Here is a 27342-nt window from a genome sequence, read left to right as displayed (position 1 = left end):
TGACAGGGAACAATGAAAGCTACATTGCATCCATAAAGAAGGAATTAGGGAAAAGTTTTGAAATGACTGATTTGAGCTATGTTCATTACTATCTTGGCATTGAAGTAACCCAATATCCAAAATCCATATTTCTTTCTCAAAAGAAATACATTGGAGATTTGTTAAACAGATTTGGCATGACAGAGTGCAATCCTCTTTCTACTCCAATGGAACAAAGCTTAAAGCTCACATCTATTGACGGAAACGAATTTGAGGATGCAACAAAGTATAGACAGCTTGTAGGAAGTCTCATCTACCTCACTACTACCAGACCAGACATTTCATTTACTGTTGGAATCCTCTGCAGGTTCATGCAAAAGCCTTGTGAGGGACATTGGTCTGCTGCAAAAAGAGTTCTAAGGTATTTGAAGGGAACTCAAGACCTTGGAATCAAGTATACACAGGTGGACGACTTCAGCTTGATTGGATACTCTGATTCAGACTTCGATGGAGACAAAGAAACTGGGGTATCTACTTCAGGATATGCTATGAGTCTTGGATCAGGAGCTGTCTCCTGGAGATCACGCAAACAATCAGTTCCAGCAGATTCCACAACTGAAGCAGAATACGTGGCAGCAGCTGAAGCAACGAAAGAAATTGTGTGGCTCAGGAAAATTCTTGAAGATTTGCAGGTAAAACAAGTACAATCAACTCCACTCATGATTGATAACACCTCTGCAATAAAGTTGGCCAAGAATCCAAAGTTCCATGATCGAACAAAGCATATCAATACTAAATATCATCTGATTCGACATCATGTTGAGGCCAAAACAATCCATCTCCGTCATTGTTCCACAAATGAGCAAGTTGCAGACATCTTCACCAAAGCACTTGGAAAGGAAAAGCTTGAACGATTCAGAATGATGCTTGGACTCACCAACATCCCTTCAGATTAAGGGGGGGAATGTTGACACCTAATCTTCATGATTGGGGAATTTGTAACATAAATAAATCAGGAATGTGAACAGTCATCGGAAGATGAACTGAACAATCACTCCTAATGTATAAAACAATAACATACCTATGAAATAAACACACCAATCAGTTTTTCTGCCCTTGGAGAGTTATTGCCTGGCCTGACAGAGAAATACCATTCCACTTTAAATGGTCCAATTAATGAATTGAGCACAAATTATGATATTAACGTAAAATTAGCTTATGCTAATGATCAATGTGTTAACCCACCACCAATGAGTGACCCCTATAGGAGAATATTTTCTCCTAGATTTGTCTTCAGTCGACAGCCAACAACCCCTTGCGGCCACCAGATAGCTCGATGTGCCACCATTCTCTGCCAGCTGAGCCAACCATTATGTGCCCTTGCCCATTTGTTTTGATCATATGTTTGAAGGTGGGCCTTCAGACCCCAAAGGTATGGATTTTCATTATGTAATTAGGTATTTTTTCTTGTTTTCCTTGGACTTTTTTGCACATGAGTTAGTGGGGGGATTCGACAGAAAGAGTGGGCTTGGTCTGTACTCTTTTTCCCTTGTCCCAACTTTGTGGTTAGTCATGTATCTTAGTTCTATGGGATCTCCTCTATTGGTTACTAGCTTTAGGACTGCTACTACATGGGAAACCCTGATTTTGGTTACGTAGTCCCGCTTCCCGACACCATATACATCACTACCCTTCGCTCATTATAACCCCCTTTCACACTTTTCCCATTCGGGTCCACATTTGTCCATTGGGTCCACAAGGAGTTACCCTCCCCCTCCCCTTGTCCACACTTTGGGTCAAGCCTGGAATGATGCCCTGAAGGTTGATGCAGGTAAAAAGAAAGTTAAAAGCATAATTTGGCCACTTACAACAAGAAATGTAGCATAAAATGCAAGAGATTGTCGGGACATAAAAATTTAGCTTGTGGGCAAAATCCAAACATGAGCTCTACCCCTTATCATTATGGCCATCACCCTAGTTCCTATGGCCCTTGTGTGAGTCCCCTACATCATTAGGGAACTCATGATTGTCCCAACCCCTGGTGGGCAATGAATTTCCCAACCTTCAGGGGGTAATCACTGCTACATCATACACATCATGTTGTCATTCCCTGGAGCCCCGAGCAGTCAAAATAAATGAAAATCATTAAAAGGCAAAGGCATATGTAGAAGGGTGGAAAAATAGAGGCTGGGGTAGCTCATGTACTATGCTTTCTCCCTCCTACATCTATACACCCATGTGTGGGCTTCCCTCATTATAGCTACCCTTGTACCATGACATGTGGCTTGGAGCCGTCCCTCCTACCCCACTCTATACCACCACTATTTCACATGACACCTGCCATTTGACAGATGTACCATGGACTTGTCAATCCCTTAGAGGTTGAGACCACCTAATAGGGTTCTTTATTAACCTCCATCTTGAGCTTGGGGACACCTGTACATTCTAAAACCCACTTGGAAGGGCATGCCACTATGATGTGTCCACTTTTGCCCTCGGTTTGTAATTTTATTTACTTAATTGCTCTAATGAATTGTTGTTTTGGAAGGTGAGGAGACACATTAGATCTTATACAGGATTGCAGGTGGGTCTTTATGTTGGGCTTGGGCTCCCCATGTGAGCTCCAAGCCCTCCAAAGGGTCACGATGGCACTTGTAGGGTGAGTGTTGAGAGCCATGAGCCTCCACCAGAACAGAGCATTGATTGCCACACCAAGGGATTATTCAACACCACCTATTTCTTGTTCGTGCCCTAATCATACGGAGATGATGATGCACTTGGACCACATTGACCAGTCGACCACATACTTGCACCAAACACTTGGAAGTCGATCTAGGGCCCAAACGAGGTTTTGTCTCACCCGGGGGGACATGGGAGGGCTTGTATCATCATTCTAGCCCTTATTGATGGAGCATAGACATGTTAGATCCAGTTGGAGGCCCATAATACCATTCATAGTGCCCCAAAACCACTTGGGAGCACCATGGATGTTTTGCTTGGAAACCAAGGGGCCAACATCTTGGTCATCATTTGAGAGCCCTCCACTCCATCTTAGCACATGGAGGACTCATCTAGGCATTTTGACGACCACTTTGCGCCATTTTTCTATCATTTCGGCTTCATTAGGAAGGTTTGTTGAGTACTTTTGACCTATTTTGTGGGCTTGTCACCAATTGTATTGTTATTTTTCACATTAGAGTTGCTTTTAGGGGCTTGTTAGGCTAATTAGACTAAATCAAACCCCTTGAGGCTCATATAAATAAAAGCAAGCATCATTTGTAAATCATCATCACTTGGATTTCAATTTCTCTTGTGAAAAGAACTCGGACTTGCAATTTTGGATGAAATTTGGATGTTGGGATGCACTTTGACATTTAAAAAGTTTTCATTATCTTTCTTGGAGCTTCTTTTTGCAATGTTAATGGATGGATATACTCTCATTGCCTTGTAAGTGCTTTTTGATGCTATATTTTACCTTGTTTAATTTCTAATGTATGGAATTTCGTTTCATGATGATTAATGTGCCCTAATTCAATACGAATTTGTGAGAACATTAAAATTGTTGGAAGAATTGCATGCATTACTCATAGGCTATGATGAAAGAATGTTCCTAGAGGTCAATCTTGTGTATTGCATCCTTGAAACTCCATTAAACATTGTCATCGAAGTATAAAATCCTCTTGTAGTTGTGTTGTTTTCTCCATTAGGGCTAGCGAAGTTGCATAGGTCTCCTTGATAGAGCGAAAATCATCAAATCAAAGTAAGCCTTGACTCCATATTTCCCAATAGACAAGCACTGGTCTAGAAATCCTTGGTGATCATATCACTTAATGAAACATCATTATTTCACCTTCTTTTCTTCTCCTCATTCTTCGTCCCTTCAAGAATAGGTAGCCCCTCTAGGGCTTGGTACGAAATTCCCTAGGAGTGAGATCTCGCAAAACTAATCTGACAGTCTTTTGCGCTGGTGTTTCTTCTAGGTATCCTCTAGTTTTGGGGTCATTCTCATGGTTGAATTTCAAGATATTTGATGCCCTAGCCTTCGTACCAAGTGGGAACCCTTGAAGTTGCCTTGACTTGGTGAAAGGTTCATGCTTAACTACTTGTTGAAGTACATCATACAAATCCTTTTCTCTTAACTACCCTGACCTTGGATGAACCCATACTTTGGCATATACATCAACCCTAGGTCTTGTGTAGCTATCTATTACAAGGGTTTTTTCGTGGAAAGCCTTTCTAGCTTCTCCCAAAGCTTGCATCTTTGTTGAGCCTTTCCATTGAATGAGCCATCTTGCCTCACTTCAAACTTATCCTAGGAATATCTATCACAAGTGAGGGATACTAGGACTCCTCCCGTCGGTGAAAATCCAAGAAGAGAAGGGGACATAGGCTGTGGTGACAGTGGGCCTTTGTCCCAAATTGTTGTTGTGCCCTAGTAGTTGTCCCTTTAGGACCCCTGCTACTTTGGTCAGTAACGCAATGAATCAAGTGAAAAATTACTCAATAAAGAAAATGTGAATTAGATCAAGAAACTATTGAAACTATTCTATGAAACAAAAGCAAGTTAGTTCAAATGAATGGTGAGTGAGCAAAATGAAAACTAGAAATTAGATCTAGCAATTAGATGATGCAATGAGCAAGAAAATAAACTAAGCTAACAATGCAAAATGAACAAGTTAGTCACCAACCATCCAAGAGATCCTCCTTCCAAATGAGGAGGTGGGATACCAAGGGGAGAAACCCCAAGATCCCTCAATGATATTTTTCTTTTATTATTATTACAAGTGAAACCCTCTTGTAGAGAATTAAGGTCTTAGATTTCGAGGAGGGTTTACAACAAGGGTTTCAAAGAAAGAATACCCTTCCTCAAAATACAAGAAAATTGAGAAAACTTATTTACAATGCCTTTACAAAAGTTAAAATGAGAAAATTCCGTCTAGATAAAATTTGCTTTTCCTTCAAATGAATTTCGCTCAAGAAAAATTAATGTCCAAACTTCAAGAGGAAATTAGCGCATAAGAGAGGGAGAGGCTCTCTTTTTTCTTGCGGCTGGGAGAGAAAAGGGGTCAAAAAGTGAATCTTTTTAATTTATCAAGCCTCTTTGAAGATCTCTTCAAAATCAATTTTAAAACACTCTTCAAGCCTTCAGAGAGGCAGATCTGCGCAAGACAAAAGTTGGGAAGGCTTTCAATCCCCGAACAAAGGTAAACTTTAAAGGGAGGCCTCAAATTTGTAAATTCCTTCATCCTTCAAGCCTCTTCCTTGATCCCTTGAATACATCTCGTAAAAAATCCTTCTCAAGCTTTTACCAAGGTAATCTTCGCTCTCTTGGGAAAGCTAGAGAGGAAAAACCCTTTAAATAAGCTCTAAATATCTAGATCGAACCAATAAAAGCACATAGAATAAATAGATATGAAGTTAAAATTAATAATATTTCCAAGATATGGTAGAGAAACTCCCTCTTCAAAAGAAATAGTTTGATAAGCTCTTGAGAGAAATTCGGTGTGGGTTCTTCCACTTATATTTGCTTGAGAGTTGGTTGGTTCAACCAAAAACTTCCCCAAACACTCAAGATTTGTCTACAAAAAATTATAGATCTCTACACACTTCAAAATATTTTGTTAGATCCACAAGGGATTGGACTACACAATGAAGAAGAAGGCTAGGGGTTCAACCAAAAACCCACTAGCGCTTCTAGATCTAGAGTGGTCCTCCAACCCATAAAATTACACAAGATACCTTGTATAAATTAATCCAAAAATGGCGTATGAAACTAACAAATTATAGATCAAATTGTGTTCGAGCATTAGACATAGATAAATCAGAAAAATAATACCATCGAAGCGGAAGAATAACACCACAAAGCATGTGCCCCCAATGTCTTTCTTTATTAGATAAAAAAAAATTCCATTACAAAGTTTTGCAAAGCTTCACTAGCCAGTAGCTCAAAAATTACCTTGATTCAAATGAGGAGCTCAAAGCTCTATTTATAGAAAAATTTGACAAAGGATTCATCTCCAAGTGAAAATGTTTTGCTCCAAAGGAGAAACGTCCAGATCCAAGCAAGAAAATCATAACCCTTCTTTGCCCCTACGCATATCTTGAGGAGACTAGCCGTTTTGCACATTTGGTAAACTTGGTGTAGTGAAAATTAATTTATGGAGTGGTTTGATGACCCTTCTCAAATTATTCTTGACCAAAACTTGACCCATGTCCCCTTCAATCTTTGGAACTCGAATTGTGTCCCTTGAGAAGTGCAAAATTTCTGGACCATTAGTTGTAGCTTGAGGACCAACAAAATTTTCTTGGTGGTTTTGTTGCTTGATTCATGGAGTCCCATCACTTTTTGACTTGATTTCACTTCTTGGAAAGGTCCACTATATTTTTTATCTTTTTCCTCTCAGAGAATTTTTATTTTTCTCTCATTTTTATTTTACGGCCAATTAATTTGCCAGTTTTTGCCGGAAATTAGAAAAATTGGGTTCTGAGGGGTAAATAATCATTTTTCCACCCTCAAAGTGTGTCTAATTAGAAATTTGAGGTGTAGAGGTCTAATTTGGGTACTCATATCCCATACAACTTCTCTAGACAAAACTTATTACATCTTACATCAAAGTTTACATAGACTCAACCAAATTCCACGAAACTTTAGAGATGATTTAGTATGGTAAGATACATTGACTTTAGACACAAGGACTCACCTAAGACCCTACATTCAAGACACACTCTAGCTTTGTGGTATATTTGGGAGGAAAACTTATCTGATTACAAGTGTTGAAAAACACAAACAATGAGCTAAGGGAAAAAAACTCCCTAAAGTGAACTCACTTTCTAATAAAGTCCTAAGCTACCTAGGCCTTTTACATGACTTTTTTTCATCATACTAGAATCGATTTTTACAATGCCCCCATAGGGTTTTGGAATTTGAACACCAGACTGATGAGAAGCTCAAGAAGAATTCTCTGGAATTTCTGGAATTCTAACTGTTTTGATGATGTTGGAATTGTTCGACGTGTGGTTTGATCATGGAACCTTTAACAAGTCTTCAATTTGAGTGTTAACAGATCCATTATCTACGATTCAATGCATCCATAGCCCTTAAGGTGTTACATACTAATTTTCTCTTTGGGGAAAAGAAGCCACCCTAGCACTGCGAAACCTAGAGAAAAGGAACTACTCTATTTATAGTTCTGAAGAGCCCCATATATTTTCAGCAATGACTCGATGGTCTTATAAGTTCTGTGACTTTATGCTTTGGTAAATTCTAGTTAAGAAATCCTAAGAAAAATATAAGGAACTACTCTATTATAGTATTATATGAGTTTCTCCCCTCCATAAAAAGAATGACAAGGTGAGGTTGCTCATGACTTCCTGAGTTAAAAGGCAAGGTTGCTTGCCTTATGACTTGCCTAATCACAAGGGATCGATTATCAAACTTGCCTAACTACTTTCCTACCTTCATACACCCACGCCCATCAGATGGAAAGATTAGTTATTTCACCATGAAGTGTTCTGCGAAGCCTGGGATCGGAGAAGTGCTAGCTTGATAGACAAATTAGTTTTTTGGTGTTATGCGAAGCTCAGATACATTCGAGGCTAAGAGGTGTTCAACGAATCACTTATTAGTCGAATCACTGATAGGAAAAAAATATACAGGGTGATTATTCATAAGGCTACAGATTAGTAAATAAATTACCTACATAATAGGTATATCTATAGTCAATCCTATTATATACGAGTATTTGGGTGGGCAAATAGATCCAAGGAGAGAGCCACTAATGGAGGATGGGGTTTATCGCTGATTCCAACAAGTAATTCTCTGACATATCAGACTTATCTCTGATCTATTCTTGCCTCCCTTGAAACGTGAAGCAGGGGGGATTAGGAGAAACCCTTCACTTTAGATGATCCGATTAGAACCAAATTGATGAAATTAGACGTATGGTAAGTGAATGCAGATGTTCTATTTCTGTGATGTCTTATGAAAAATCTGTGGGCTGTGCTACCCACCATCGCCTGGCAACAAGGGTAACAAGGGTCACCTCTGTGACGATGCTAGTCTGCTCCATTGAGCATCAATAGTTAGGGCGCACATTCAGGTAGAATAGCATTTGGTTGATCTGAACCACTTCAGCTTGGGCAAACAACCAACCTATCAAAAAAAAGGTAAATATATCTCTATTTCAGCCTCACTAGTCCAAACTACTTATGCGAGCAAAGATTGGGGGGGCATCAAGCCAAATCCAATGAGTCAAAGACATAGCCCTCCCGTGGTGCCTCCTACGTCTATTACGTAAAATGAAGGGTAGGAGAGAACATTTCCACCTCGTTCATGCGGGGCACCTTTTAGTAGGTACGGAGGCAGAGAATCTCATAGCCTTCCCCTAATATATAACTTTTTATGGATGGTGCATAGGCTTCTGCGTTGGCATTATCGGAATTGGCATCAACATCCTTTGAATGAGCATATGTGTCATTGGCGTCGCCCTCTAGCCAAAGACAGAGACATGGACTCTGCAACGTATATAAACAAAACAACTGTGACGAAATCATATGTGATGTGCATTGTCGCATCATATATAACCTAAGACATGCATCATTGTATGCCTTTGACTTTACGCTTTATACCCCTGGTAAGAAGTGAGGATAGGGGTGTGTGTGGCAGGTGTCGTGGCTAGGGTGTTTATCTATTGTTATTGCCCATTGGGGCAGGTAAGGGAAAGTAGTGAAAGTGAGTTGGCTTCCCTGGCTTGGCTTGTTTGGTCTGCTCGTTTGGTCATTCTCATTTGGTCCTTGGTTTGTCTTTACCGAATCACTAGACTCGATAATATTAATGAAACTTCACAAGGCCTGCACCCTCACCTATTGAATGAAAACTCACTAGCCTAAGTATCATATGTACATATACATTGCGATTTGGGGTTTCCCATTGGTATTACAATTAGCATGTACCAGCTCACCAACCTAAATATCATATGTTCATATATAGTACAATTTGGAGATTCCAGTTGGGGGTAATCCGTGGTGCATTCAGATACATTTATAATCACAATTTGTGAATAGCTATGGTAACGGCAGTTGCATGCGTTCGACATGCTCCTATTTGCATCAATAAGAACTCCATGATTTTTGCTGGCAAATGTGATGACTTCACTAAGGGTCTGTCTAAATACAATGAGTGCTTCAAAACCCCTTTTGACGTCATACTTAACTGAAATAGTGTGTCTAAGGATAGATCCACTATGGCATATCTCCATATCTGCAATTTTCAACCTTGATGCTGTAGATGCTTCTATAGTTGAAGAAGCGAGGAATCTACCTTGCAGTAAGAAAAGATGGAGACCCTACCACAAACTCCCTTCTTCCACTCACATACACGGCATTTTCTGTGACAGGCAACATCAGGTTTGCAATACTCAAGAATCCAAGAAAATTCTCGGTACATGAAGGTAATGACTAATAATAACCCTGTGCTTGACTTCTTGAGCTGGTAGTGACAAGAGGTAACTCTAACCTGAGAATCATTTTTCTCTGTTTCCAAGTTCTGTATTGTTCCCAGTATTCATGCAAGGAACTCCACTTACAATTCGATCTTTGATTTTTAATGTCATACTGACAACAATTTATGGCTTAAATCACCTTCAATATCTTATTAAAACTTCTTCTTTATAGTGTTAGAATGACGCTGGAAGATATGCTGATTTGTTCTGTGAAAGTTTCAAGTATATTAGGTGAGGAAGGCATCCTCTGTAGGGCAAATCAGGCCCCATATTTAGCGCTCTAAATATTGAGAATAACCACTTATTCAATGTAACCCATACCTGTCAAGAATATATCTCAATATGTTTAATAACAATGCATGAAATAGTGTCCTGGCACTGGTCATGACAGCGCCTAACTCAAGCCAAATCAGTCCTGAAAACATGGTTGGTACAGGTCGAAACAGGGTTCTGACTTGCTTAGAAAACAGTGCTGATGCCCTAAAATGATGTGAAAACCTGTGCAGAAATTTATTTCTGAACCCTGTATGTATGTCAGCAGTGACTTTGTCATTTGAGACAAACATCCCGAGTGAATTTTCCTTCAACTGACTGAAGATGCTCGGAATTCAAACAATTTTCTTTTTCCTACTACAATTCCACCCTTCAGAATTGATAATATGCTATTGTATACTTTCATTCTTTGTCACTTTCCTGTATTCAGTTTTGGCAGTAAGTGACGGTAGTTTATTCCAATCCTAATCAACAAAGTAAAATCTGTGGAAATCATCAATATATTCTACAAAGTGCCCTGTCACTTGGTTTGAAACATTAAGCTCAGGGTTTGAAAAGTAGACCTTAGGAACGGTAACCAGAGCCCTATGAAACTTCATTAAACCCTTGTCTATAGAAATTGTCGCAGATTTCAACTGCTTTTCTAAGTTTAGTAACTTATTTACGGATCTAAATGCTCCAGCATATCTACACTAGTCATCATGAAGACAATGGTGTTTCTGTTTGAACCTCCTGACATTGCTGGGTGCTACGGACCTTTTGCTCATGCAAGAAAATATGCACCTACTATTATATTCATGAATACAATTTATGCCATTAGAAAATTGGATATATTGATCCTGCTGTTCTAGGAAATACAGCTATCCTTGGCAGTTCGTTAACTAATAAACATTCCAATTGACTGTTTTAACGTATTCCCGCAGCAACCAAGCAGGCGGTTTTGAGATTTTTCTTACCAGGATTCGGATACGGATCCGCCAGTTTTTTGAAAAGTTAAGATCGGGATATGGGAGTATAAACAATATAAAATATTTTATAATTTTTAAAAATTAAATTTATATAAAAATAAAATAAAAAACATATAGAGTTTTTTTTGTATAATACTTATAAAAATATTTGTTAAATGAATAATATCAGAATTAATATATTATTGATAAATATTAATTAACATTAATTAAATTTATGTAAAATAAAAAATTGATAACTTCTATTTAAAATTCTAAATATAAAACTTAAAAATAAAAAATTAATGTATCATAATATTCCAACATTAATAACTATTATTATATTTAAATTAATGAGCATTAAAGTTACTTTATAGAACGAACTTTATAGAGAATATCCAAACGTCCATAGCATATAATCTTTCATTAAAGTTTATAATATGGTCAACCAAGGAAAAATTAATGAACGCAAATATCCAAACGTCCATAGCTTATAATCTTTCATTAAAGTTTATAATATTGTCAACCAAGGAAAAATTATTGAACCCTTGCAGCGAACTCGTTAATTATTGGCTCCACTGATTTTTCCATTATAGCGTGATTTGTCCGCTGACATGTAATTTGGAATATTGTGTTTACATTTCTTCTGAAAAAAAATCGAAGAGTTTTACACATAGATAGTGGTTGGGCGGATCTAGGTGGATTCGAATCAGAATCCGTTTCTAATACGGGGATCTACGAATGTAGCCACTGGGACTGACGAATCCGGTAACACAGGTATTTATAGCTGAAGGTGTGAGTATTCTAGTGTGGGTCATACAATTGTTGCACACAGAAGGGAATATGGAAATGGTACTGAGATATTTTTTAAGAATGATTTTGATATCAGACTTGACAAGCATGGAAGCATTAATAATTATCTTGGAGAAGCCATTATCATTTGGAGAACCAATAAGGTGGAAGCATTTAAAATGGAAGTAACAATAATCAAATTAAGCAACCAACAATATCCAAGTGATATCATTGAAGATCATCTTCAACACAAAGCTTTTTGGAGAAATTGTTTTGTAAATCACTCATTTAGAGATATTTTATTAGTGGTATTGTCATCCAGAAAGAATTTATTATGAGATTTGTGTTCGATGAGCCATACCTTTATTCCCACACTGCATCTATTTCATAGAAGTAGGCCACTGGTGCCTTTCAAGTAATGGCTTGGGATAAACTAGAATAAAGTGCTTGTTCTCTCAAAATCTAGCAAGCCCTATTGGAGACCCCACGAGTTGAAGGCCAAACCTTGTTGCAACAATGAGGTAGATTGTCATTGTCAACTCATCAATCTTCCTCCTGCTCTTTAGTGGAATTTCAACACAAGGGAGGCTTCCCAATGATCACCTAAAGGTTATTCTAGATTATATGGTTCAAGGTGATGTAGATATAGACTAGGTGAAAATACTCTTTAAATGGACAAAGGCACAATTCTTCTTATAAAGGAGCATCGTATCATGCACCACGCTTAGAGATGACATGTATGACCTAGGGTTTCAAGATTTATAACAACAAAGGTATTTTTAGGTAGACATGCATCAAAGAAAGGGTTTATATAAGATGAAATCAATAAAAGGAGAAAGGCAAACCCTCAAATTAAACCCTAAGTTGAAGTTGTAGCTAGGGTTAGGGTTTTCTATGGCACAAATTACGTAGAGAATGATGACATCATCCCTTCTAGGATATATTTAACCATGCAATGGCTAGATTTTGAGCTGAATGGATCAACAAGGTTAAAATCAATGCTTATTACCTCCAACATTCATAAAAAAATGCCCTAATTGAACTAGACCATATCATTTTGCACTAGTGGCTTGCCTTGAAAGGCTTAGAAAAAAAAGAAGAGAATATATTTATGTTTTCAAGATTTTTGACTAACACGAAGGATGTCAGTGCCTATTCCTACTTTGGAGATGGATTCCGTTGGGCTATAATTTAAGAGACAATGGATAGATGCTTTGAGTAAGAGGGAAACCTCTTGTTTTCACTTGTACAAGTCCAACCTACCTTTTTGTGATGGGTTTTTGTGAGGGGAGAAATTAAATAGGGGAAGCTCTTTGGGAGGTCCCCTATGGATTCCGAGGAAGATAAATTTAGCATGCAATAACCAACCAAGATTTTCCATAAATAGTATGCATTTAGACATGGAACAAAGAAAAACGTCAGTAATAATTAACTACATGAAAACAAATAAAAATCTCCAATAAAACTTATAATTTTCCCATGAAATAACCTTCTTTCAATCCAAAAAAGGCAACCCTTGTTGAAATATAAGGTAGCTATGGTTGACATTTTTCATCAAAACATGGATAAGAAATGAAATGTAGACATCTACAAATTGGCCCATCCTAGCTTCACAAGTCGGCTCCAAGGAGATATCATGTCGGCCCTATTTAGGTCTAATTAGCCCTCTCATGACGCTTATTAATAAGAGGTCATTGGTATTCATTTTGTCTACCATCATCTCAAGCAATTCAGTCTGCAATTTCTGTTTAATTCGGGCTTCTATTTCAGAACATATTCACTCATACAAAGAAGATTACAAGGGATCCTTTTGACTGCGGTTTGATCTCCTTATAGGGTTTGTTGATACAGTGACATATTTCTAAAGTTGACTAAGGGATTTTTGGGTATATATTCTGGGTAGTTAATTGGTGATTATAGTGGTAACTTTAGCCTCCCATCACAGTGAATTCAGGACAACAATCCAGCCTCCTTGTGCAGACCCTCTCATAGGACAAAAGTGGAATCTCTCTCTTTATTTGTGTAGACTTTACTTGGTTATTTTATATTTGTTGAAACATTTAGATGTACTATTGAGTAATGATGGACATAATCTCTCTCACAAGGAAAGAATTTTGGGTTTTCCTATTGTGGGTTTTTCCATAACTGTGAGCCTAATCTTGGTGTCTCCTGTCCCTTGATTATTGCTTATTGTTCATTTTCTACTGTGATCTCTATTTACTACTCTTGAAGAATTAATGGTTGGAGTTTTTCATGTATACTTGTTGACTAAAGGATAAAGAAGGAATTGTTTACATCAATAGAAGTAGTTATCAATTGTGAAAAACTATTCTAGTCATTACATTACTAGAATTTCAACATGGTATCAAAGCGAGGTTCGAAGATGAAGGCATGGAGATCACTCTGTTAACATATGAGGCTCTTGACATCACATTTAGTGGCATCATGTTCTAACATGACTCAGACTTGCAACTTCGTATATATGGCTTGGATCTATGGATAATTACAGTATGGGACATCAAATGGTTCGTTGTTTTGTTCCATGGTTTGTAATGTTGGCTCGCATTAATCACAATGGTTCATTTTCTCACAACCACATCACATCTATGAATATGGCATTATATCTATCAATAACGCAGTTTTCATTTATGGTTTGGATCGTTGACACTCATTCATTATGACACATTCTCTCTGAAAATTACTATGGCTCAAAGCATACAATCAGATGCATTGCTGAGACTTCATTTATGTGGCTCCACTACTGCAGCGTTGTGGCTCACGTTGGCTCCCTTATACAATGTCTCACGTTAATTCTCGAGCATCACTATACTACAATAACAATGGTTCGTTGTTTTGTTCCATGGTTCGTAATGTTGGCTCGCATTAATCATAATGGTTCATTTTCTCGCAACCACATCACATCTATGAATATGGCATTATATCTATCAATAATGTGGTTTTCGTTTATGGTTTGGATCGTTGACACTCATTCATTATGACACATTCTCTCTGTAAATTACTATGGCTCAAAGCATACAATCAGATGCATTGCTGAGACTTCATTTATGTGGCTCCACTACTGCAGCGTTGTGCCTCACGTTGGCTCCCTTATACAATGTCTCACGTTAATTCTCGAGCATCACTATACTACAATAACAACATATTTGTGAAGTTAGGATCTCAGATGATACGAAGGGATTGATCTTTAACTTTTTAGATTCTCTTTGATATATATTGTTGAAATATGTAACTAGGTCCGGTCTTCATAATGACATATGTAATCATGATTTATGTAGTTAATGAAAAGAGAAAAATAAATTTATTATTTGTTTTCTTGAGGCATAGGTTTGATGCTAAAGGGAAATCTATTTTTAGGTCAAACACCCATTGAGTGATTCTAGGTTTGTCATAAAGTCAATTGACTTATTGTCATGTATTGAAGACCCATTTGGGCATGTTACATATTGTAAAGAAAAATTTATTGAGTCAAAATATAGTCAAAAGACCCTCCAAGACCTTGTCATGGCACAAAGATCAAGTTGGCCTACATGAATCGAGAGGGATCTTACCCACAAATATAACATGAGTCAAGAGGGATCATATTTCTTCGGGTGCAAACTTATTTTAGAGTGCAAAAAGTAATGTGTAATTTTTTATTGTTTAAATTGTATTTTTGAATGTTATAGAGATTACATAACATGTGCATTGAGTCATTTTATCAATGCAAATTAAATTGGTTTTTTGTTGTTGTTAAGATATTTTTAAGTATAAGTCAATATTAATCCATATTAAAATCTTTTATTCATAACCCACATTGGATATTTTATTCTATTAATATTAAAATGTTATATATATATATATATATATATATATATGAAGTTGATATCATGTCTTAAAATATTTTTGAAAAGTAAAAGGTTTAAAGATCTTACTCACATTTTTTTTTACTTTTAATTACTTTACATGAAATTATATTAGGTCATATGAAAAACTAATTAAATATGCATAGCATAGTTTTTTCCTTTTTTATTATAGTCAACATTACTTTTCTATTTAGAGAATATTTTATTTTTATTTTAGGACGGACGAACATACTTACACATCGCCTTCACACTGGGTCGTAGAATGAGTCTCTTGGCTCAACCAATGTTACTAATATATGTATAGATACCAGCATAGATCCATCTTAACCAGGGACCTAACATGAGCCGGGATCAAATTTCTTCAGGTGCAAACTTATTTTAGAGTGCAAAAAACAATGTGTAATTTTGTATTGTTTAAATTGTATTTTTGAATGTTATAGAGATTACATAGCATGTGCATTGAGTCATTTTATCATAGTAGATTAAACTGGTTTTTTTGTTGTTAATATATTTTTAAGTATATGTCAATATTAATTCATATTAAAATATTTTATTCATAACCTACATTGGATATTTTATTCTATTAATATTAAAATATTTTCTTTATATATATATATATATATATATATATATGAAGTTGATATGACATCTTAAAATATTTTTGAAAAGTAAAAGGTTTAAAGATCTTACTCACATTTTTTTTTACTTCTAATTACTCTACAAGAAATTATATTTAGGTCATATGAACAACTAATTATATCACAACATATTCTTTTCCTTTTTTATTATAGCCGACATTAATTTTCTATTTAGAGAATATTTATTTTTATTTTAAGATAGATGAACATACTTACACATCGCCTTCACATTGGGTTGTAGAATGAGCCTCTCCACTCAATATAAGGAATTTGACCTCATTTGCACACTCACTCAAGCAAGTTCGATCTCCTCAAGATATAAGTTGAAAATGATGATGAAGAAAAAAAAGATCAAGATTGACGTTTTTGGGGCCCCCTCTCTCTCTTTCGTTAGGGTTTCCACAGTTTCTGGGCTAAATGAAATTTTGAAGTTGCAAGGTCGAAGTTGTGAAGCTGCAAGGTCAAAGTTGTGAAGCTGCAAGGTCGAAGTTGTGAAGTTGCCTCTAGATTGAAGTTGTGAAGCTATTACGTAGAAGTTGTTGAAGCTGCATCAAGGTCGAAGTTGTGAAGTTGCTAGGTCGAAGTTGCAAAAATTGTTGTTGGGGTCAAAGTTGTTAGAAGGTCGAAGTTTGTTATTGGAAGTTGTGTAAGAAAAGTTCATCATGAAGGAAGGATGAAGTTGGAGGGTTTTGGTCAAGGGTCATAGGTCTTGGAATTCGTCAATTGAAGTTCTATAAGAAGAGAAAGATTATGGTGGGTTTTCCTCTCAGTTGGAGAGGTTTTGGCCCTGGCTAATCGCCTATATCTTATGTCCTATTATCTCATTCTTCTTTATGATTTAGTAGTTGTTTGATGATTAAAAACATTAATAATAATAAAGGAAAGAAGAAGTTAATAAAGTAAAGTAAAAATACATCACAAGCAATTATCAGAGTAAGAGAAATCACCTACATTTGTTGCCCCCTAGATTTCTCAACATGGTATCAAAGCTAAGGTGACTACATCAAGGAAAGGCAACAAAAAGGATACTTTAGGGTTGAAGTATAACAAGATCATCTTGGAAACATCAAGAGAAACAATCATTAAGGACTAACCCTCTCATCATATAGAAAGGGAATAATTAAGAGCATCAAAGAAGACCTCAAAACCCTAGCTCATCCAAATAAGGGTTCCACACTTGAAGCATTCTTGGGAAACTCACACATTCTACAGTCATTATCACGAAGAAGGAAGAGCAAAGCACTTTTGGGTCTATTTTTCTGGGTTATATTCTCCACACATGCGAAGTATTAAGACATCCTTCTACAGTAGCAAGTATCGAATTGCAACCACCCTCAAGGATCAAGTTTTGTGCCAAGAAAGGTCTCCTTTGCAAGCCGAAATAACAAGGAAAAGAAGTCAAGTCAAGCAAAGTAGGAAGGAGGCAAATTTGTCCATATTCTAACCACACGTTTGAACTAGGGTTATCACAAAAAAGGTCGAAATTGCATAACTGCTACAACAAGCCGAAATTTTGAAGAAGGGCCAAAATTTGAGGTTGTGAAAAAAGTTTAACTAGCATTTTCTTGATGGAAGAAAAGCGGGAAAACATGTTGTCATCATCATCAAGGAATCAATGTGATATCCCTTTGAGCCAAGGATCACTTTTGAAGAAAGACATCTTCACCAAGAAGACATCTTCTATTATCTACATCATCATCAAAATCAAGAAGGCATCAAGTTGAAGATTTCATCATCTAGGAGTATCTTCACTTTACAAGTAAGTATATATATATTTGAATATGTCAAAATGACTTCATATTGTAAGGAGAGAAAAAAGTTGGTTGGGTCGTCAAACTTTCTTGCATGGAAGAAGAGGATATATTTGATCCTCATAGAAATGAAGTCGTTGGTCATGTTAAGGGTTTAATTGTTGAGCCGCCAAAAGTAGAAGCTCAAGCTCTATAAGATGAAGATATCAAAAGAAGGAATAGCCTCATACTCTATGAGGGTGTCAAAAATAAGAGACCATCTCCGAGAGTTGGGAGAAATAATGTCTGACAAGGAAACGACTACGATAGTGCTCAATGTGCTACCAGGGGAATGGGGCAACTTCACATCAAACATCTATGGGAAGAAGGAAGTTACTCCATTCAATGAACTATGGTCATTGTACAAAATCAAAGAAACCAGGCTGAAGGAAAAAATTGATGTAGGATCAAGCGAGCAAGCTCAAGCATTTGCTGCCATGGCTAGAAGAAAAGGGAAGCTTGGGAAGCTTGGTCCTCAGAAAAAGAAGAAGAACATGTCGAAGGTTCAATGTTATGGCTGTCATGAATATGGACACTACAAAAGAGATATTCCAAAGCTCAAGAAGGACAATGATAAAAGAGGAAGGGTAGAAACCCATATCACTGAAGAAGTGGAAGAATATGAAAAGAAGAAATCCAAGAAGGAGGAAGTAAAAGATATCTACTATGATAGAGATAGTCTTCCTGACCTAGTTCTTTTCAAGCTTCTATTTCAAGTTTTCTGGTGTAAAGTATAACTATCATGGTAGGAATCATTAGAAGCATGATAAGATGCATCATGTTAGGAGATGACATCATAGAATCATACGATTGAAAGCAAGAGCTCGTGATATCATCATAAAGAAGCATGAAAGCTAGCTAAAATAGAAGTCTATGGATGTCACCTATAGAAGGATGTAGCTCATGGTAACCTCATTAGAAGCATAAGTAGTACTTATGGGAAAAAGAAAGTGATCTAGTATAGAGCTCATCATACATCATTCAAAAAGGAGCATTTGCAATATGAGGATGATCAAGATCCTTTGTTGGAACCTTCATTGGAAGGTTCACCCACTGGAAGAAGCGTCTCGCCGAGAATTCCACCTTATATGAGATTCATGGAATGATGGTATGATGTCAAAAGAAGTGAAACAGGTCAAGGTGATTGAAGCTCTTTCAATAAAGGAAGTCGTCGAAGGAAGTCTAGATGACGAAAAGGAAGAGATGAGGTATGTATTCTTGTATTTGATAAAATTGAGTCATGTCATATAGTTGCGATTAGCATGGAGAAATGCTCCTCCTCATGAGCATGATCAAGAGAAAGGAATCTCCTCCTTTGGAAGGATGCATAAAGGCATGGTTCACATATTGACTAGATGAAATCAATGTAATAAGTCCTCATATGGAATATGAGGTGGTTGATAAAAATGAAGAAACTATGAATGGAATTTATTGAGAAGAAATATGTGAAGAAAGTAAGGAGAGGTCGTGAAAGATGCAACTACTGTCACATAGAAAAGGAAATCAACCTCTGAGTACTAGGAGAATTGACCATGACATCTCCATGGAAAATGTATGAAGACTCTGAAGAAAATGTGACAAAAGACTCGTGATATGCTCTTTACTCATAGGGAACTAACAGGATCAAAGGACTTCTATGTAAGAGGGAGTTATCTTTGAGGCATGAGCTTGGTGATATCCTTGGCACAGTGAACTACAACCAATTATTATTTTCCATATTTGATTATGGTCTGATTCTAATATGGTTGTTGACGCTTTCTTATCATTTGTTGGATTCAATTATGGCCTGGTTGTTGATGCCTACTTCTGTGAGAAGCCATTTATTATCTGTTGGAATCGACTATGGACATTGATAATTTCTTCTATGTTTGTCAATGATTGCTTCTGTAAAGAAGCCATTGCTGAAGTCTATTATTGTATGCTGATAGTTGCTTCTGAGAGAAGCCTTGGATGACCCTGAATGAACCACTGAATGTTGAGATCCACCATGGATACATTTTTGTTGATGAACTAATTGTTGATGTTTATGTGAAGAAACAAGAATAACTAAGAACCCCTCTCTAAGTGAGAGGGAGCACTGATTACAGAGCATCATGGATAGACCATCTCCCATAGGATGTGTGTTGAGATACATTTTTGTTTGGGAGATGTATTGATGGATTCCTCCCGCAGGCTATGTGTCGAGAGACATTGTTTTCCGAGAGATGTATTGATGGATTCCTCCCATAGGCTGTGTGCCGAGAGACATTGTTGTCTAGGAAATGTATTGATGGGTTCCTCCTATAGGTTGTGTGCCAAGAGACATTGTTTTCCACGAGATGTATTGATGGATTCCTCCCGTAGGTTGTGTCAAGGGACATTGTTATATGGGAGATGTAATGTTGGATTCCTCCCATAAGATGTGTGTTGAGAGACATTGTTGTCCGAGAAATGTATTGATGGATTCCTCCTGTAGGCTCTGATACCAAAAATGTAGGTTTTAACCCCGTACAGAAATCACCTACATATGAATTCTAAAACAAAGAAAATAAACAATGCGAGAGCATAACACATATACACGAAGATTTTCCCCTGGATCCCGAAACCGATACTACCAGCTTGATTTTTCATTATGTTCCTTTCAATGTTACAATACATATATATACATGCCGAAGCATCCAATACCATGGACCGAAAACCATCGTGTCCAAAACCTCGTGCGAAAAACATGCACAAAACCATAGATCGACTTAACATTCTCCCACTTGTTGTTTTCTTTACACAGGGGGCCACATGAGAGCTTAGTCATTTATCCAACCCTGCAACGCCCATTGTTTCTCTACACCAAGAGAACTTCTCGGAGCTCACAGATTTTGTCAATGCATCTGCAATATTCTTCAAAGTGTCCACCTTTACCAACAACACCTTTTTGTCTTCTATCATATCCCTCACAAAGTGATACTGAACATCAATGTGCTTTGTCTTTGAATGATAAGCAGGGTTATTTGCCAGGGAAATTACACTTTGGCTGTCACAGTCTATCCTTATAGCTCCCTGTACTAACCCCATATATGAACACAATCTCTGCAACCAAACTGCTTCCTTGCTTGCATGAGTGGTTTCCATGTTTTCTGGCTCTATAGTTGATAGTGCCACTACAAATTGTTTCTTACTCATCCAACTGACTGCACCTCCAAATAGGCTAAACACATAACCACTTGTAGATCTTCTATGATGCAGATCTTCGGCCCAGTGTGCATCAACAATGCCACGAATTTCCAAAACTTTGTCCAATCCTGGTGTTAGAGTCGGTCTAGTAGCCCTCCATCAGCGATCAAAGCTCTTTGCATTTGCATAAGTAGGTGTCTCATCAGTGTCATCTTATTGCATTCCATTAGGCATGCCATAACCCTGATGGAGGAGCTGGTGTCTTTATTCCCCTCTTGGCACTGCTGGATCAAGTTGTTTCAGTCAATAAACTATATCAAAGTTGCTTGTCTTGTCTTGAGGTCAAAAGTCTTAGGTCTAGGGTTTAGGTCCAGTTTGTCTTCAAGGTCATGTCTCTAAAAGTCAATAAATGCCCAGCAGGCCAGAGGGATGATTATCAAAGTGTTTCTTTAAAAGATTTCATCTTGTACAGTTAATTTTTACCTTGGATTTAAAAAACCTGTTTTTAAAGCCAAGGTCATTTCTCAAAATTTTGTAAAAATGGTAAAAATTCAAAATTCTTCAAAAGGCAACACGCAGCCCTGGTCCCCTTTGCCAAGATTCTTCAGAAGCTATCCCTGCAAAAATTATTAAGGAAAAACATAAATTCAACCAATTTCAGGACAAAAGGAAACCAAAAAGTTAGCAGCATTCAAAGTTTAAAAAGTGTCATGAAAAACATTAGAAAGAGGGTTTTGACATGAAATTAATTCAAAACAAGGCTGTAAAGTCTCTCTCTCCCTCCATTAAGCTTCATTGTGCCTTCAAGCAATTGAGCAATCGTTTTCAAGAGCATTTGGGCGAATTTGGTGAAGTGTGAAGGCGCGCGACCCGTCGAGACTGGCGCGCGACCCGTCAAGCGAGCGCGACCCATCAGGGCACCTCCGCCAGTGTAAATTTTATACGGGCGCGACCCGTCAGGCGCGCGCGACCTGTTGGGCAGTGCACGCGACCCATCAGGGTTTCCTCCACAGAAAATTACCAGCAAGCTGCCAAGTGACCACAAATTATTCAAGCTTGTCAGGTAGGCCTTCAATCATATAAATTATGGTTTGCTAAAGCTTGAGGAGATCTTGATAACATTTTTAAAAGCCTTCATTTGCAAGTAAAGACTCCATGTGCTTTTGCTTGAAAATATCAAAGTTGCTAGGGTTTGTTTTGTTGTTTTAAGGTATTCCTTTTCATTCCTATTTTTCCTATATTTTCCCACCTCCCATTTCTTACTCCCTTATCACTGTTATTTAATTTCCCTACCAAAAATATTAAGAAATCAAAAATCAAATCCTAAACCCTACCTCCCATAACATCCTTGCAAATGAAATTATATGATGATGTATATGTCATGATTCTTCCCCAAAACTCCCTGTTTCATATATTTTTCCCAATTTCCCTTCCAAGTCTCCCTTCCCTAACATTTCCCTTGTGCTACTTGTCCCCTTGAAACAGCATTTCAAAACAGTTAAAACAGCAGATTTCAAAGCAGAAGCAGCAGTACATTTCAACCACTTTGCTCCTGAAACCATGTCAGAAACCGAAACTGATTATGAGCAAAGTGATGACCATGAGTCAGCTTCAGAGTTTGAGGTACATAGGAGGCCTCACAGGGGTGGTAAGAGCGGTCACCATAAGAGAGAGGAGCCCACCTCTTTGACCAATTTGCAGGTTTGTCCAATTGCAGTCACATGCTTCCGTTATCTGTCATGTTATGAGTTTTGCGAGAGGATCTCTCAGATTCAGCATCATAGGGAGTTGGCTCGCTTGTTTGTTTTGCATTTGCATGATGGGCATGTGAACCTTGCAGGGGTGGATTTTACATTGACACCTGAGATGATCGCTCAAGCAACAGGGATACCAAATGTTGGAGAAGTGTGGAACAAGCGCAAAATATTGGACAATTTTCAATACGAGCCTTACATTAAACCTGCATTTATGAGACAAGTGACGAGTGTATTTCCTTTCAGATTTTTGAGGAATGAGTATGCTCCTTTGATGAGGCTAATCATGCGCTATTTCACTTGTGAGGGCAGATTTTCACGTGTGTATTCATACCATATTCGCTTATTGATGCATTTCACACGGGTACGGATGATGAACATCCCGGTTTTCTTGTGCCAGAATATTGAGAGGATGGTGCCCTTGATGCAGAGGAAGAGCCCAGCACAACAATATAGGAGCCTCTATCATTATGGTTTGATTCAGCTTGTGGTCATACATCAGTTGGCACAGCATGGCATCCCATGGGAAGAGTTTATCTCTCATGAGTTTTTCACAGCACCACTACCACATCCTGAGATTGTTCATGAGGAGGGAGGACCATCACAGCAGCATGATATCCATGAGACTAGACATGTCAGCTCTCCTCCATTGGTCACTTATCAGAGAGGCCACAGGGGCTTATTTGCAGCAGCTCGGCAAGTATTTTCTCCACACCAGGTGGAAGGGGTCTCGCCTTCTTCATCAGCACCACGAGTGTTATCTCCACATCAGGTGGAAAGGGCCTCGTCTCCGACAGCAGCACAGGTATCAGAGAGGGGCAGACAGCCCAGGATTGATGAGGGGCCATCAGGTGTTCCAGACATAGAGGTGGTTGACCTTGATATTAGTTCTCCTAGCCTAGAGTCAAAGGAGATCATTCAGCACCTAAGAGCTGAAAATGATTCATTGCAGCGAAGATTGGAAGGGGCACAATGGACGATCACCTATTTAGAGCAGCGCAACAAGCAGTTGGAGGATGAGCACACTCTTGATGAGTTGCGGAGGATTCATGAGGACCGCAACTTGGCTCGAAAGAGACCCGACGATTTGGTACCTGTTGAGCGAGAGGCTATGCTTCTCCAGGTCAATGCTCATTTGGAGAGGTTGCTGGCCAAGGCCAACCAAGATAAGGACTTGCTCAGGAACATGAAAAATCATTATTGGGCGCGGATGCACGTATGCAAGGCAAGAATGAAAGTGCTCCAAAGACGGTTGGCCAAAGCACAAAAACGAAGGAAAAGGCCCGACCCCCTCCACATCTTGGTTGAGGCTTCTTTGAAGGAGCATGATACTAAATAACTCAACTCCAGCACAAATTCCAAAAAAATTTGAGTATTTTGGGTCATTTTTTATTTTTCTGGCAAAAAACAGGTTTTCCTCCCTGACGGCGCGCGACCCTTTCGTTTGGCAACTCCATTTTGGAAAAACTCAGCATTTCTGGATTTGTCATGGAAAGTTACACTTGCTCAGCCATTACCAAGAAATTTCACCAAGTTTTAGGCCTCCAGAAAGTCAAAAAACAAGCAAAAAATGACTTTCTGCCACATTTTTTACACAAAGGGAGCAGTCTTGAGAGATTGCAATTTTGGAGGGGCAAATGACAACCAAATTCAGAAATTACACTTGGGTTGGAAAGTAGACATCCAGACCTTTCCAACAAGCCCACTTTTGCCTCATTTGGACACCTGGAAGTGCCTCAAAAGTGCCTCCAAAGGCGCGTGACCCATACAGGAATTGCGCGTGACCCATCCAGGAATTTTGCGCGACCCATCAGGCAGTTTACACAGGAATTCAACCTACAGCTCAGCAAAACGCAGTTTTGACTGGATTTGACTTTTTGGAGTTGATTTTCATCCTCCTTGTTGTAAATTATGTAATTTTATGATGTTTAGACACTTATTTACCTACTCTAGAAGATTCATTCATGAAATAGCATACATTTAATGAATGAATTGGTTTCCTAGCTTATAGAGGCAAGTTGTTTTGACTGCCTAGTTTTTAGTGCTTAGTTTAGAATTGGTTGAAACAGCTCCTAGGATAGTGAGCTCGACCCCTAGAGGCACGGAAAGATGTTAGATGGCCTATATTATGTACTTTCTTGCTCATTTTCATGGTTGGACTCTTGAGGGAGAAGCTCTTATTGTATTACTCACTGTATCTCTGCAATTTTTGGCAAAGGAAGACCAGGGTTTTGCAGTCCTTTTTGGGATTCTTGTGGTCAAATGTATTGATGGTTTGTTTCTCTTTGTACTTGTAAATGTGTTATGTGAATCATTTCCTTACTTTTCCTTCTGCAAATTAGGCAAATGAAGTGTTAAAGTAGAATTCATGACTGTCATGCTCTGCTTTTAAGTTTGCTTAATATCAATGTTTTCAACTGTTTAAGGGGAATTCAAGGTTATTGCTTGCTCTCCTTAACTTTTCACCGGTCATTCTCATCCATCCACCTCTATCAAAGGCATCAATATTGTTTCCTACCTCGCCCCAAAGAACCCCCTGCAGAAACTGTGTCCAATCCCCGCACCCAAAATTGCCATTCCCCAATTTTCCACCAAAAACATTAAAAATCCCAAATCAAACCTCTTGATCAGTTTACTAGCCTAAAATCAGTGTTTCCCGTTTGGTTATCTTGCCCTTTGAAGATCTTATATCGAGATAGACCGGAGAGAGCCCTCTCCTGCCCCGTAGGGCTAGCTACGAGGCTAAGTGGTTTGATGTTGCCTTGGAGTTTGCCTTTCTCAGCCTGAGGTGAAATTTCAAGCGCTAAAACCTGGTCTTCCTTGGTAGCACAAGCCATAATCACTAGTACCATGCAAATACCTGAAAACCCCCCTTCACTGTTGTCCAATGATCCTTCCCTGGTTTTAACATAAACCTGCTCAATACTCCCACTACATGTACATTAGGCTACCGATTGCACTTGCATATGGAACACGAGACATGTCCTCTTCCTCTTCTTGTGTCTTGGGACACTGTTCAGTAGATAACTTCACACCTACAGGAATAAGAACCTTCATCGGTTTACTATCCTGCATATTAAGCCTCTGCATTATTGTCTCGAAATACTTCCTCTGGTTTAACCAGAGCTTCCTCTTTCCCTGATCTCTTTTAATTTGCATGCCCAAAATATAGTTTGCAGCACCAAGATATTTCATGTCGAATTTGGAGGACAATTGGGTTTTCAAATCCTGGATAATTTCTTTGTCATTTCCAACTAGCAACATATCATCCAAGACCAGATAAATAACACGGTCACCAATTAATTTAAAATACACACAGTGATATTCTTTTCTTCTGGTGAAGCCAAGTCCCTGTATAAAATGTATCAAATTTTTGATACCACATCCTTGGTGATTGTTTTAACCCATACAAAAACTTCTTTAACTTGCATACCAGTGATTTCTTACCCTTCACTGCAAAGCCTTCAGGTTGCTTCATGTAGATCCCTTCTTCCAGATCCCCGTGAAGAAATGATGTCTTCACATCCATTTGTTCTACCGTAAAATCAAAAGCAGCAGCAACAGATAAAAGTAATCTAATAGAAGCTACCATGGCAACAGGAGAAAAAATATCACCAAAATCAATTCCCGGCACTTGGGAATAACCTTTTTTTACCAACCGAGATTTGTATTTCTCCACCTTTCCTTCTGCATTTGTCTTCTTCTTGAACACCCATTCGCTCCCAATGGGTTTCCTTCCAGTCGATAACTCCACCAGATCTTAAGCCTCATTTTTGTGCAAAGATGCCATTTCATCAACCACGACTTCTTTCCAGAGTTTGCCATCCTCTGAATATACTACTTCCTTCACAGTTCTGGAATCATCATCAGTGATAGATAAAGCAAAATTTGAACAGAAAGCAGATGGACTATACTTTTCTGGCTGCCTTCTTTCTCGAACTAGTCTTCTCACAACCGGAGTTTGTGGCTCTTCATCTTTTGATTCTTCTTTTGTTGTAGAGTCTGATTCTTCCTCCTTAAGCTCAAACTCCAGCTTCTCAGGTTCTTTTGGTTGGACTTCATGTTTAATAACATCTTTCACCTCTCTGAACACCACATCTCGGCTATACACAACCTTCTTTGTTACTAGGTTCCAAAGCTTATAACCCTTTAAACCATCCTTATACCCAATAAAGATGCACTTTTCAGATTTATTATCCAACTTTGTTATTTTCTCCTTTGGAACATGTACATATGCATCACATCCAAATACCCTCAGATGTGAAAGAGAGGGTTTCTTACCAGTCCATACCTCTTGTGGAGTCTTATCCTCCAACGGTGATGAAGGGGATCTGTTGACCAGGTAACATGCAGTCTCCACCGCCTCTACACAGAATTCCTGTCCTAACTTGGCACCACTGAGAGTGCTTCTTGCCCTTTCCATCAACATCTTGTTCATTCTTGCTACAACTACATTTTTCTTAGGTGTGTATGGAGTAGACTTCCGCCGTGCTATACCAGACTTCTTACAGAATTCTTCAAATTCCTTCTTGCAAAACTCTCCACCATTATCTGTCCTCAGCACCTTTATCTTCTTCTCTCTCTGGTTTTCCACCAGAGCCTTAAATTCTTTAAACCTGTCAAATACTTTAGATTTATTCTTGAGGAAATATATCCATCTAT

General features: G+C 38.2%; 1 long non-coding RNA gene across 1 annotated transcript in view; it reads left to right on the top strand.

Annotated features, from left to right (window-relative positions):
• Positions 1 to 15739, top strand: part of LOC149214806 (uncharacterized) — a 290327-nt gene extending 274588 nt beyond the window's left edge. Inside the window, exon 4 of the long non-coding RNA XR_016250424.1 lies at positions 15569 to 15739. This is a non-coding gene — a long non-coding RNA (uncharacterized LOC149214806). The remainder of the gene's footprint in view (positions 1 to 15568) is intronic.
• The last annotated feature ends 11603 nt before the right edge of the window (positions 15740 to 27342 follow it).

Source organism: Pinus tabuliformis, chromosome 1_1 (assembly GCF_031772625.1).
Source record: "Pinus tabuliformis cultivar Carrire ecotype Pingquan chromosome 1_1, CPIR1, whole genome shotgun sequence".
NCBI classification, from domain to species: Eukaryota; Viridiplantae; Streptophyta; class Pinopsida; order Pinales; family Pinaceae; genus Pinus; species Pinus tabuliformis.
The sequence above is the reverse complement of the archived record's forward strand: the minus strand, read 5'-3'. Positions and strand labels throughout refer to the sequence as shown.